This window comes from Solanum dulcamara, chromosome 5 (genome assembly GCF_947179165.1).
Source record: "Solanum dulcamara chromosome 5, daSolDulc1.2, whole genome shotgun sequence".
NCBI classification, from domain to species: domain Eukaryota; kingdom Viridiplantae; phylum Streptophyta; class Magnoliopsida; order Solanales; family Solanaceae; genus Solanum; species Solanum dulcamara.
Genome location: NC_077241.1, coordinates 17,965,276 through 17,980,069, shown reverse-complemented (window position 1 = coordinate 17,980,069; position 14,794 = coordinate 17,965,276). Strand labels below are relative to the sequence as shown.

At 39.5% G+C, this 14,794-nt stretch overlaps 1 long non-coding RNA gene across 1 annotated transcript; it reads right to left on the bottom strand.

Moving 5' to 3' along the window:
* Window positions 1-583: 583 nt before the first annotated feature.
* On the bottom strand, window positions 584-12,872 carry LOC129890836 (uncharacterized). The gene is made up of 2 exons (XR_008767044.1): window positions 12,801-12,872; window positions 584-895 (listed from the first exon to the last, which is right to left on the bottom strand). It is a non-coding gene; the product is annotated as an uncharacterized LOC129890836 (long non-coding RNA).
* Between the last annotated feature and the right edge of the window lie 1,922 nt (window positions 12,873-14,794).

Genomic DNA, 14,794 nt, shown 5'->3' with positions numbered 1-14,794 from the left:
CTCACCTATAACTATATTTATCCTCAAGCTAGCTGGGATCTATCTAGTATTAGACATATCTTTTTAAATACAAATACCAATTATAAGCTCGAAAACTCAAACCATATTACTTATCTCTATAGCATGATATAAGAAAAAGAGGGGTAACCATTCTAACATTCCATGTAGATCCTTGCTTATATAATGTGGTGCAAAATACATTTATAAATAAGAGTCTACTAGACACGGATTGCAGACTTCTTAGAAAACAATGTTGCTCTGATATCAAGTTTGTCATACCCCAGCTTAGGGATATAACTTGCACCTGAGGCCATACTTAACCTTGCTTCAACCATTGTTAGAAAACTGTGCTACCAGCATAATACAACTTGCAAAATTAAGAAAGCAAAAAAGTATATCTTGTCTTAAAAATTAAGACCTCAATCAGCAAGTCCCCCATCAACAAAATCTGCAATCAACCTAACTAATCCCAACAATTCATATTGAATAAAAACTAAATCATGTGTAATCCGTCGAGACCACCATGATATCTATAATCAAGTAAAGATATGCAGACCATTGCTGCCACCATGATATCTAGAAATATATAAACTGAACACACATTTATATGTGATTAAGGTCAACAGGCCATTGTGCAAATAAGACAAAACAACAAGGACAACACAACCGACAATACATATCTACAAAACCCAAAGTTTGTAGGCCTCTTAGAGCAATATATTTGGCAAAGATAAAGCCCCGACATACTCATTAGATGAACATGACTAAACACTAGCAAACCTCTAAATCTTGTAACTCCAAATGAAGGGGACCTAACCAATCGCCTGGAACATGGCTTCACTATTAAGAAGAGTTGTGTTCCTATCTATTAGGACCTGCAGCAAAAATGTAGTGCCTTCAAGCAACAGGGTGTTAGTACAAAATAATATACCAATTATGAAAAACAATAGAAAAACTAAGCAAGTATTATAATATACTAAAAGTAATCAGGTAAGAAGGTCAAGAATAAAATTAGCATAGAGACCTGTTACTGATTCTAAGCATACCAAAAATAATTAAACAACAATATAACCAAGCTCTCATAAGCTTAGCTGGTATAAACATTAAACAATACCACCTACCTGTGCCCTCATTAGCTCGAATGGTGCCAATTCAGTCAATATACTCCTATCAGTAGTCCTCTAGCCTCGTAGGTAGTTATTAAATCTCAATATCCCCTCAAGTACTTTACATCTAGCCTAAAAGGCAATTGTTGTGTCCAATAGCCCATCAGACACTTTATAAATCATAATAACCCCTTAGGCATCCTTTATATAGACTCAGAGGCAATCACTACCTTTTTAATAATGATACAGGAAAATTGTAGCCTTCTTATGCATAAATATAGCCCCGTAGGTATCAACATATAGCCTTATTAGGAAATCAAGTGGCTTATAAGTGACCTTGGCTCAATATAATTATGTAGGTGTAATGACCCTCCATGTCATTTTCCTAATACTGCTTCCATTTTATTATTTAAAGCATTTCTGTAGTGACCCATGGTCATTTACAACCTGCTAGCGTCGGTAGCACGGCCTCCTGGTTGATTGTTTGGGTTTTAGACCCGTTTCCCTATTTCGGAGATTTTATAACTTGAAAAGTTCACTTCGGTCATAACTTCAGAAAAATGACCTAAGAATAGAATTCTGACGGTTTCATTAGCTCCAAAATGACCAAATTAATCTAGAAGCATGGTTGGCATGAGTTTTGATGCAATCTAAACGAGTTTGGGGACATTTAGCTCTTTTGATTTTGAAAGTTAGCCAATGGTTGACTTTAGTCAACATTCTTGGAAAATGCACTCATATGGGAATTCTAACAGTGAGGTTAGATATGGAACATTGAGTTTATTCTAGAATGACCTTTATTTCGGTTCTCCTGACTTTCAGGTTTATTTTGACCACCTCAGTGGATTTTGGTATTCGAAGGTGGGACCCACATTTGATTGTAACAATCTCTGGTGCGAATTTCGACTACACCTTTGAGTCCGGAATATCATTTCTAATCATATTCCATATATAGTTTGTGTTTTTCTGACTCTAGATGAGTCTTGAGCGTCGCAACCAAGGATTTTATAATTGCTAAAATCTGAAGGTGCGCTGATGCACCGTAACTGGTGCACCCTCACCAAACTAAAGCAACCAATTTCAACATTTACTTGGAAATTAACTTAACTTCATACCTTGATTTATCCTTTGTTTCAAGCTCAAATTTGTGATCTATAGGTCCAAATTCTAGATATTTTCGTGGGAAATCTAGTGGGGAGCTCAAAAACACGATGAGAAGCTTCATGTGAGGTACGAAATCGAATTTAGCTACTGTTCTAGTGATTTTCAGAGTTGTATTTTGTTGAAATTGTGGAGGTTGTAACTTGATCAATTTAAACCTGATTTGAGTAATTTTTGAGGCCATATTGTAGGGGGTTTCGCAAGGATTGTCATAGTATAATTTTTTGGGGTTGGAAGGATCTTGGATTTTCAGAATTAGATGATCAACAAGCTGCCATTTTTGACCTTTTCTTCACATTTTTGCGAATTATGGTTGCATTCTCATCCCACATAGTTTTCCACCCTGAATTATGTTAAATTGTTGATTTGTGAGCGTGGGGTGACATTTAGAACATACTTTTGGGGTCCAATTCAAAATCTTTGATGTGGAACCCACATTTCCCATTTTAGACCCCGAAATTGGTCTATCTCCGAAAATTATGAAATTAGTGTCTAAACGACCGTAATGATGTTATGATTCTATTTTTGGCAGTGTGACAGCATTGTGAGGTAGTTCAGAAGTGAAAAGTTCAAGCACAGTGATTTGGAGCTCGCGTGTTCAGCCTACAGGTAAGCTACGACTTTTCTTTCTTTAGATTGAGCCAAAATGTGTGAAATTATGTTGAGATTGATGGAATTTGGGTTGGATAGCTTATCTTAGATTTTAGAAATCATGATTAGGGCTTTTCATGGGGTTTCTCAGATATTTGGAAGCATGTGTATCTTGTCATTATCTGTTAGTATTGTAAGGAGAGTTGAATGAGCATATTGTTGATATTGTGGAGTATGTTGTCCTTAGTATAGGATATAGACCTACTTTAGTTGCCTCGACGTCGCTCTGATGGACTTAGATCTTTATAAAATGGAGTAGCGGCTAGTGCCTGGTTGTTGGCTTTAGCTAGGCGACACCATTTCTGTTAATAACACCCTCATCCATAACTTGGTATGATCATAACTTCAGAATACGGAAGCAATATTAGATGTTGTGACCATTTGACTTTGGCTCTGATTCATGTTTTGATGGCATATCAGTTGGCGCATTGGGGAGGATATTCTCGATACTATTGTTGTCTAGTTAGAAAGAAGAATATTCGGCACCATTGGATAAGTCATCTACGAGCATCCAGGTACCTACTCCAAAACTCCATTCTGAATTATCAAAGAGCATCCAGGTACCCAGCCTCGACATCTGCCGGCTTGCTAGTATGATGAGCATCCAGGTACCCAATCCTAGCCTCGATCATATTGATGTATTACGGTGAGCATCCGGTTACCCATTCCCGGCCTCTACTATGACGATGTGTTATGGCAAGCATTTAGGTACCCAGTCTCGACCTTGGCCACGTTGGACATTCAGGCGAGCATCTGGGTCCCAGTCCCAGCCTTGACCCATAAGCCACCCCTAGTTTGTTGACTCTTGGAGATTCTAGTTTTGGAAATGATGCAGTTCTTTGGTTCCTGATATCGCAGATTCTTTATTCACAGCCTTTGTAGTTGTAGCTATTATGTGTACTCGACATGCTTATGGAGGTTTGTCTCGGTTTTTATTTAACTTGCACACGAGTATCCCTGCTGGGCTTATGGGGGCCTAGTTGGGTATAGTTAGCTATAGTTCTCGTAGATAGTACTCTTTTCACTTTAGATGCTTATATTGATTCCTATTAAGGCTTATTCCTCTTTTTTATATTTTTTTTCACTTTTTCTGCTCAGACGGCTTGTGATGCCTATTGGGTACCTATTGTCTTAGTACTCATATTACACTCTGCATCTAATTTTGTAATGAAGAACCGAGCACTAGCTACCTATATGGATAGATCAAGCCTATTGTAGTCAGCGTCGAAGACCAGGGTGAGCATTTGGCTTTTTAGATCACTTTTGTCTCCTTCAGTATGGATGACCCATCTTTAGCCTTTTTGAGACTAGCCAATTATTGTAAATATTTCTGGTCCACTTTTGGGACTTGAACATGTCTTTTGCTTTATAACAGATCTGTAATTGTGACTTTTAGGTTGTGGGAGGGATCTTTAGTTATCTATATCATGTTTTGGGTTACTTCCACTTATTCATTCTGCTTACTTTTATAATTCACCACTCTTGTTTAGTTTCTTCCCTTAAACAAATTACTTGGAGTTCTAGGTTTATGGTTTGGCTTACCTACTGGTGGATTATAGTAGGTGTCATCATGACCTGAGGAATCGGGTCGTGACATGTTGGTATCAGAGTCCCAAGTTTATTGGTCTCACTTGTACAGAGCTAAAGTCAAGTAGAGTCACGTGGATGGGTGCAGAGATATCTATAAGTTATCTTTGGGAGGCTACTGGATGTCATTAGGAATGTTCTTTATGTTGTATCATTTTGTGTAGTGTTGTGTATTATTGGTTTTCTGTAATCTCATTTGTTCCACTCTTTAATAGGGATGGTTTGTACGTGCAGGACAACCGATCGTGCTGATGCACCAGGGCTTAGCAGGCCTAAAGGCCGGCCTTGTGGCATAAGTAGAGGAGCAGCACCAGCTCCCAATTCAGATATAGCGCCTGAGCATGTAGAGGAGCACCAAGATACCCCTATTCCTCCTTAGTCGGAGGGGACACCACTAGTAGCACATCCTCCAGCCGCACTAGTTATGACCCCAGCACTACAAGCAGTGATTGCACAGCTCCTCATGGCTATTGGGGTTGTACCATAGGCCTCGACCCCAGTAGCGGGCACACCAGCACTGCAGAATCTGCCCGCCCAGCTAGAACCTGAGGTTCAGCCGCCTCCACCAGTTATTGCAACCCTGCCAGCAGTTTCGAAGGGTCTTATGTCATTACAGAAGTAGAAGATGTTAAGGGTCTTTCAAAGACTATCACCCCCAATATTTTCTGGGGCTATTGGCGAGGACGCCATAGAATTTTGGACTACTTGTCAGGAGAAGCTCAGATCCTTAGGTCTTGTGAATTCCAGAGGCGCCAACTTCACTGCTCACCAGTTTAGAGGGGCAGCCAAAAAGTAATGGTGCTCTTATTTGCAGCCTAGGCCAGTTGGGTCACCACTATTGACATGGGCCCAATTCTTAGAGGGTTTCCTAGCTTAATACATCCCTAGGAGTATTAGAGACTGACTCCAAGATCAACTTACTAGGTTGCAGCAGGGCCGCATGACAATTGTCGAGAACGAGGCTAGATTTCATCAGCTTTCCCAACATATCACTATGATTCTATCCATGGAGGAGGAGTGGGTATGATATTTTATGTGTAAATTAAGACCTTACCTGAGGTTAGGGACTGAGGACCTAGTTTCCACGGGCCTCTCTTTTTTGGATGTGGTGGAATATGCCCGCATGATTAAGATTATTCATTGTCAAGCCCAAGGGTGTAGCGATAAGAGATCCAGGCATCAGGACAGCTATAGTGGGTCCCAGTCTAGGGGCCATGAAAGTTAAGATAGGCCTCGCCAGCAGTTCCAGCAAGATAGGTACCAGCAAGGTCAGTCCATCTTGCCAATTCAGGCTGCCCTATTAGTAGTTAAGGGTAGTCAGCCCTATTCGGGGGGTTCCACCATAGGGAAAAACTTGAGGGGATCAGGTCCTTTTTCTTCCAACTACAAATGATTTATCACGGGTTGCTCAGCTTTAAGATGCTTTGATTATGGCTCACTAGAGCACTGGCTAGCAAGTGTCTCGGCTGAGATAGACAGCTAGCAGTAGCGCCACCTCTATTGGGAGGTATAGATCGGGGTCTGGGTCGCGGTAATGCTTAGTAGGGTGTTCAGGGAGGTCCCCAGAGAGGTAGGTCAGGTGGCAGGGTAGATGGTCGTGAGGCAGGACAATATGGCCATTTTTATGTTGCTCCGACAAGGGTAGAAGCTGAGGCATTAGATAATGCTATCACAGGTACTATCCTTATTTGTTAGCACATTGCTTTAGCTTTATTTGATCTAGGTTCCACGTATTCCTATGTTCTATATATGTTTCTCCCCATCTGGTTATTGCTTATGAGTTACTTGAGGTGCCATTGCATGTTTTGACCCCAGTAGGGGATTTCTTAGTAGTGGATTAGGTTTGTAGATCCTGTGTGGTGACTATTCAGGGGTATGAGACTCGGGCAGATCTTATTTTACTAGAAATGCTGGACTTCGATGTTATACTGGGCATGGATTGCCTATCCCCTCATCATGCAGTTTTAGACTGTTATGCCAAGTTCGTTATGTTAGCCATGCCTCATATTCATCCGATCTTGTGGAAGGGTTCTTATAGTCTCTCATCGATTGGATCATATCCTTTATATGGGCCCAGCATCTAGTTGTGTCCCGGTGCTTTGCATACTTAGCATGTCTGTTATATGTCCAGAAAGGCCCCTACTGTTGATTCAGTCCCTGTGATTAGGGCATTTACTTATATCTTCCCTGCTGACCTACCTGGCCTACCCCAAGAGAGAGATATTAACTTTTCCATAGATTTGGAGTTAGGTACTAAGCCCATTTCTATACCAATTTATTGTATGGCCCTCACAAAGCTTAAGAAGCTCAGTGTGCAGCTTGAGGATCTATTAGGTAAGGGCTTTATTTGCCCAAGTGTGTCGCTGTGGGGTGCACCCATCTAGTTTTTTTAAGAAAAAGGATGGGACTATGCAGATGTGTGTTGATTATAGGAAATTAAATAGGGTGATAGTGAAAAACCATTACCCCATGCCTCGTATCGATGATCTATTCGACAAGCATCAGATTACGTCCGTGTTTTCAAAGATTGACTTGAGGTTCGGCTACCACCAGTTGCACATTAGAGCAGTCGACATTCTAAGTTTGCTTTCCAGACTTACTATGGCCACTACGAGTTCCTTGTGATGTCTTTTAGGCTTATTAATGCCCCTACAGCCTTTATGGACCTTATGACTTGAGTATTTAGGCCTTATCTTGACTCTTTCATGATTATATTCATCGATGATATAATAGTATACTCATAGAGTAGGGAGGAGCACACACAACACTTGAGGGTTGTGCTCCAAACTTTGAGAGATCATCAGCATTATGCTAAATTCTCAAAGTGCGAGTTTTGGTTAGAGTCTCTATCACTTCTAGGACATGTGATGTCCAGAGAGGGTATTAGGGTGGATCTGGTGAAGATTGAGGCTATTCGTGTTTGGTCTAGGCCCACATCTGTTATAAAGATTCAGAGCTTTGTTAGATTGGCTGGGTATTATATGTGCTTCATTGATGGTTTCACCACTATTGCAGACCTATTAACCCATTTGACCCACCAAGATGTTCTCTTTGTGTGGTTCGAGGAGTGTAAGTCAAGCTTTCGAAAGCTTAAGGAGTTGATCACCACCGCTCCTATTCTGACTCTTCCAGTTGAAAGAGAGATCTTTTTGGTATATTGTGATACTTCTGGTGTGGGTCTTGGGTGTTTACTTATGTACCAGGGCCAATTTATTGCGTATGCTTCCAAACAGTTGAGAGTGTATGCGCACAACTACCCCACTCATGACCTTGAGTTGGCAGTGGTATTTGTTTCTCTCAAGATGTGGAGGCACTACTTATATGGACTTCATTGCAAGATATATACAGATCACCGCATCTTATAGTATATTATGATTTAGAGGGATTTTAATTCTAGACAGCGGCACTAGATTGAGCTATTAGCCAATTATGACATGTCTATACTCTACCACTCGAGCAAGGCGAATGTAGTAGCAGATGCCTTGAGCCAGAAGACGGGGAAAGTAGGTAGTTTATCTTACTTGTTTGCTAGGGAGAGACCCCTAGCCGTGGACATTCAGTCTTTGGCTAATTGGATAGTCAGGTTGGACATCTCAGATTTTGGACCAATTTTGGCTTTTATAGAAGCTCGATCATCTCTATTGGACCAGATTTGTGGCTGGCAAAGAGCATTCATAATGCTTCGATAGTTAGTATTTCAAGGCGGGGGTGGATAAGCTTCTATAGATTTGGATGGGATACTATAGTTTGATGGTTGCCTTTGTGTTCCTAGAGTTGGAGACTTCGTTCAGTTGATCCTTCAAGAGGATCACGATTCCAGGTACTCTATTTATCCGATCACCGCAAAGATGTATCGGTATTTAAGACAACAATACTGGTGGTGTGGAATGAGAAAAGATCTAGTTGAGTATGTATCACGTTATTTGAGTTGCCAACTAGTTAAGGCTGAGCATCAGTGGCCTGGTGTAGTTTTTCAAAGATTACCCATTCCCTAGTGGAAATGGGAACGGATTACCATGGACTTTGTAATGGGTTTGCCTTGGACACCCAGAGGTAATGATGGTATTTAGGTCATCGTTGATTGATTGACCAAGTCAGCATATTTCTTGCTAGTAGGGTACACTTTTACTACAGATCATCTAGTTCGGATCTATATTCAGGAAGTGGTCTATCTGCACAGAGTTCCGGTGTCTATTATATCAAATAGGGGATCTCAGTTTACTTGCAGTTTCTGGAGGGCCTTTTAGAGAGATTTGGGCACCCGGTTTGATCTAAGCAGGGCATTTCATCCACAGACCGATGATCAACTAGAGTGTACTATTCATGTTTTGGAGGATACGTTACGGGCTTGTGTATTAGAGTTCCAGGGTCATTGGGAGCAGTACTTTCTTTTTGCAAGGTTTGTGTACAACAGCAGCTACTACTCTAGTATTCAAATGGCCCTGTTCAAGGCCTTATATGATAGGCATTATCGCACTCCAGCTGGTTAGTTTGAGTCTTCAGTACCCGAGCCACACAGTACTGATTTACTTCGAGATGCCATAGCCAGAGTCTGGGTTATTTAGGATAGGCTGAGGATAGTTCAGAGTAGGCAACAAAGTTATGTTGATCATAGGCGTCGGCCCTTGTGCTTTGAAGATGGAGATTGGGTGTTCTTGCGAGTGTCGCCCTTGAAGGGCATGATGAGATTCGGCAGGTGGGGTAAGCTTAGCCCCAGGTATTTTGAGCTCTTTGAGATTCTAAGGAGAGTTGGATAGGTTGCTTATGACTTGGCTTTGCCACCAGCATTTTCAGCTATACACCCTCTTTTTCATGTTTCTATGTTACATTAGTATATTCCAGATGAGCCTCACATGCTTCAGTATGATTCTGTTGAGTTGGATGATCGCCTAACTTTTGTTGAGAAGCTGGTTCCTATTCTAGCTAGAGATATTCGCCAGCTTTGTTCTAAGTCCATCCATGTGGTTAAGGTCCAGTGGCGCCATCGTCTGATCAAGGCGGCTACTAGGGAGACTGAGTAGAAGATGCGGGAGTAGTTCCCCAGCTTATAATGGCCCTCCAGGTACCCTTCTCTTTACTTTCACGAATGAAAGTTCTTTTAGTAGTGGATGTTGTAATGACCCTCCAGGTCATTTTCCTAATAATGCTTCCATTTCATCATTTAGAGCATTCCTATAGCGACCCTAGGTCATTTATGACCTACTGGTACTAGTAGCACGGTCGTTTGATCGTTTGTTTGGGTTTTAGACCCGTTTCTCTATTTCAGAGCTTTTATAACTTAAAAAGTTGACTTCAGTCATAACTTTTGGAAAACAACCTCAGAATAGAATTTTGATAGTTCCATTAGCTCCAAAATGGCCAAATTAGGCTAAGAGCATAGTCAGTATGAGTTTTGAGGCAGTCTATACGAGTTTTGGGCCATTTGGCTCTTTTGACTTTGAAAGTTAGCCTATGGTTGACTTTCTTCAATATTCTTGGAAAATGCACTCGGATGGAAATTCTAACAGTGCAGTTAGCTCTAAAACATCGAGTTTAGTCTAAAATGACCTTTGTTCGGTTCTCGAGACTTTCAGGTTCATTTTGACCCCCTCGATGGATTTTGGTATTTGGAGGTAGGACTCACATTTGATTGTAACGAGATCTAATGGGAATTTCGAATTCACTAGACAGTCCGAAATATCATTTTCAATCAGATTCCATATACGGCTTATACTTTTTTGACTCCAGATGAGTCCGGTGTCGGAACCAAGGATTTGGTAATTGCTGAAATCTATTGGTGCGATGGTGCACCGTATCTGTTGCACCCCGCCTCTATTAAAGCAACCAATTTCAGCATTTAGTTGAAAATTAACTTCACTTCATACCTCGATTTCTCCTTCATTTCAAGCTCAAATTTGATGATCTAAAGGTCTAAATTCAATAGAGTTTTGTGTGGAATCTAGTGGTTAGCTTGGACACGCGAGGAAAAGCTGTGTGTGAAATGGAATTTAGCTAATTCTCTAGTGATTTTCGGAGTTGTATTCTTTTCAAATTATGGAGGTTGTAACTTGATTAATTTAAACTTGATTTGAGTGATTTTTTAGGCTAGATTGTGGTTTTTTTTGGAAGGATCGTCATAGTGTAATTTGTTTGGGTTGGAAGGGTCTCGGTTTTTAGGAATTAGATGATCAAGAAGCTGCCTTTTTGGCCTTTTATTCAAATTTTTGCGAATTATGGTTGCATGCTTGTCCCGCGCAGTTTCCCACCCTAAATTGTGTTATGTTGTTGATTTGTGAGTGTGGGGTGACTTTAGAACCTATTTTTAGGGTCAAATCCAAAATTTTGGATACAGGTCCCATATTTCCCTTTTTAGACCCCGAAATTGGTCCATATCCTAAAATCATAAAATTAGTGTCTAAATGACCATAACAACTTTGTGATTCTATTTTTGGCAGGCAGTGTTCCGAGGTTGTTCAAAAGAGATAAGCTCTGGCACAGTAATTTGGAGCTCACATGTTCAACCTATAGGTAGGCTATGGCTTTCCTTTCTTTAGATTGAGCCAGAATGTGTGAAATTATGTTGAGATTGATGGAAATAAGGCTTTTCATCGGGTTTATCGGGTATTTGGAAGCATGTGTATCTTGTCGTTATCTATTAGTATTGTAAGGAGAGTTGAATGAGCATATTATTGATATTGTGGAGTATGTTGGCCTTAGTATAGGTTGTAGACCTACTATAGTTGCCCCAGTGAACTTAGATCCTTGTAGAATGAAGTTGTGGGCTAGTGCATGGTAGTTGGCCTTATCTAGAAAACACCCTTGATCTTTATAACACTCTCATCCATATGGTATGATCATGACTTCATGATGCAGCAGCAATACTAGATTTCATGACCATTTGGCTTCGGCTCCGATTTATGTTTTGGTGGCATATTAGTTGGCTCATTGGGGAGGTGATTGTAGTTACTCTTGTTGTCTAGTTGGAAAAGAGAATATTCGGCACCATGGGATAAGTCATCTGTGAGCATACGGGTACCTAGTCTTGCCCTCCATTATGAAATATCGGGGAGCATTCGGGTACCCAACCTCGGCCTCTGTTGATTTGCTAGTATGACGAGCATCTGGGTACCCATTCCCGATATCGATCATATCGATGTGTTATGGCGAGAATTAGGGTACCTAGTCCCGGTCCTTACCTCGACCTCTAAGGCACCCCTAGTTCTTTGACTCTTGGAGATTTTGGGTTTTGAAATGATGCAGTTCTTCGATTCTTGGCATCATAGATTCTTGATTCCCAACCTTGGTAGTTGTAGCTATTATGTGTACTCGGTAGGCTTATGAGGGTTCGTCCAGGTTTTTATTTAACTTGCACACGAGTATCCCTGCTGGGCTTATAGGGGCCAGTTGAGTATAGTTAGTTGTAGTTATCGTACATAGTACTCTTTTCACTTTAGATGCTTATATTGATTCCTATTTAGGCTTATTCCTCTTTTTATATTGTTTTCACCTTTTCTTCTCAGTTGACCTCTAATGTCTACTAGGTACCTATTGTCTTGGTTCTCATACTATACTTTGCATCTACTTTTTTGATGCAAGACCGAGCACCAGCTACTGCCGTGGATAAATTGAGCCTATTGCAGTCAGCTTCGGAGACCAAGATGTTCACCCGGCGTTTTGGATCACTTCTGTCTCCTTCAGTATAGATGACCCATCTTTTCCCTTTTTTGAGACTAGTCAGTTGTTGTAAATACTTTCGGTCCACTTTCGGGACTTGTACTCATCTTTAACTTTATAGCAGCTTTGTACTTGTGACTTTTAGGTTCTGAGAGGGAGTTTTAGTTGTTTATATCATGTTTTGGGTTACTTCCGCTTATTCATTCTGCTTACTTTTATAATTTGCCACTCTTGTTAAGTTTCTGCCCTCAAACCCATTACTTGGAGTTCCGGGTTTACAGGTTGGCTTACCCTCTGGTGGATTATAGTAGGTGTCATCATGACCTGAGAAATCAAGTCGTGATAATATGTTATCATAATAGCCAATTGGCTTCACATTATCCCCGAAGGCAATCAAAGTAATTTATAGGCTTCAATTTATCTCAATAGCCCTTTAGGCAAGCTGTACAAAGCGCTAAAGGAAAAGGTCACATTTTTGTAACTAAACACAATAGCTCCGAGTGAAAAAACATACAAAAAATGATTATGCCTTACCTAAATATGAAGTCTCTAATAATAGAATATATATCCCAACGAAGAATGTCTATACTAACCACAATAGTTAACATAATCGAATAAGGATGATACGATGACTAGTCATACCTTTCCTAAGATTTACTATATCTTGAGCACAAAATTCCCATATGTTTGTATCTTCAGCCTTTTGGGCTCCTATAGACGTATATAAGTCTTTTGGGATCCTATAACTATATATGCACCTTTGGGATCCTATAGCTACACCTTGAGTATACAAGGCTCTTTCGAGGTTTAGTAATATCAACTTAGGCGGAAAAGAAAGTCCAAAAGTGAGTAGACTTCAATATAGCTCTAGAGGAGTCAATATGGTTTTTTAGATATTTTATAGCTCTATTAAGAAAAGTGTAGCTCCATAGGCAAGGTACGCTTATCATTGGCCTTTCTAGGTAACAAATGAAGGGATATTTATAAGTATATTGATCAAAGGCTTAGTCTCAAATTCTAGCAGCTGGCGAGATAACCACTGTAGGCATCAAACAATCTTTTAATTTATCAACAAGTAAGGTGTCTTTCTAAATGACCTGCACAACAATCTGTATATATATCATATCAAAGTATAAGGTTGTTACCAAATAGGTGAAATACCTAGAAACTTACCACAATAACTCAATAGACAGCTACGATTCTATTTACCCTAAGGTAAAACTACCACTCTAGTTCTTTTTCTCTTTATGCAGAAAGATACACCAAAGGATTATAGGCGAGCCATGTAGTTTATAGGCGTTGCAATCACTTAATTTCTATATCATAATAATTATAATTCTGCCAATATCAACATGAAATTCTAAGCATCTAATTACAAAGTCCTTAAGGTTTTAACAAGGCAACAAGCTACCAATAACTAACTAACCGATGATAATTCTTACGAGGAGATTCTTAAGTCACTTTTAACATATGGAGGAAGCTAACCAAGGCTAATCCCGATAAGAAAATCTCACACTTAACACACTTTTTCCCGCTGAATTTATGTTGAATATTACCTCTACCCTCACCCCTAATGGACTACAAGAAGGGGTAATATAAGAATTTCAATGATAATTCGACATTTGGTATAGACCTTTTTACTAAATTACTATTTAGGGCCTAAGATAGCTATAAACTGATAAACTATGGCTCTTACCTCACTACACATGCTCGAAACACATTCATAAACTCAAAATGCAGTAAAACCCCTGCTGCCATAGACTCCATGGATCAATGCCACACAATCCACGAAGAAAGCTATACCAAAACGATGAGCTTACGACGTAGAATAACTTTTGTTAAAGACCCAAGAAAAAATCATAAGCATTATGATGCTAATTTAGGATGTAGTTTACTGGGTTTTCTAGCTTGTATATGAAAAAGTATTAGAAAATAAGAGAAGACGATGAGTTATATAATTACAACTGACCTATAGGGCCCACTAGCTGCCTCTATGCAGTCTCATGAAAACAGAAATATTTATATATTATGAATTTGTATGGACCAATGGTTTAATGCATTAAATACTAGACTTATAGACCTTCAATTTGATAATCATGGGAGCTCTAACTCCATATATATTGGGAGAAAAGCTCTGACACATTTAACCCAAATTTCTGAAAGATTATTAAAGTAACTTGCTATAACTTTTGCCGACTTTTATTTGACGAATTGCTTGACTTCAAATCTTCAAATACGATCATTGAAAAATTCGAATACATATTACCAAATCTTTTTTAACCTATATATTGTGGGACCTCTAACTCCATATATATTGAAAAGAAATTTGAAATGTACTTTTACACATGATTTACTCCTATTTTGATGTGTTTAAGTTATATTACATATTTAGATACACATAATTAGATGTATATGTTTAGCATGTATCCGAGAACATGTATCTGGACGTGCCAGATACATGTATATGGGGACCAAAAATTGAAAGGAATTGTAATATCGAATATTAAGAGGAAATCAGATAATTATATATATATATATATATAACATTACTAGAGTTTACAAAATAAATATAATCATGAGAAATGGTAATATTTTCGTAAGTGCATTGTGATTATAAAGGAAGATGTGTTGGTGAA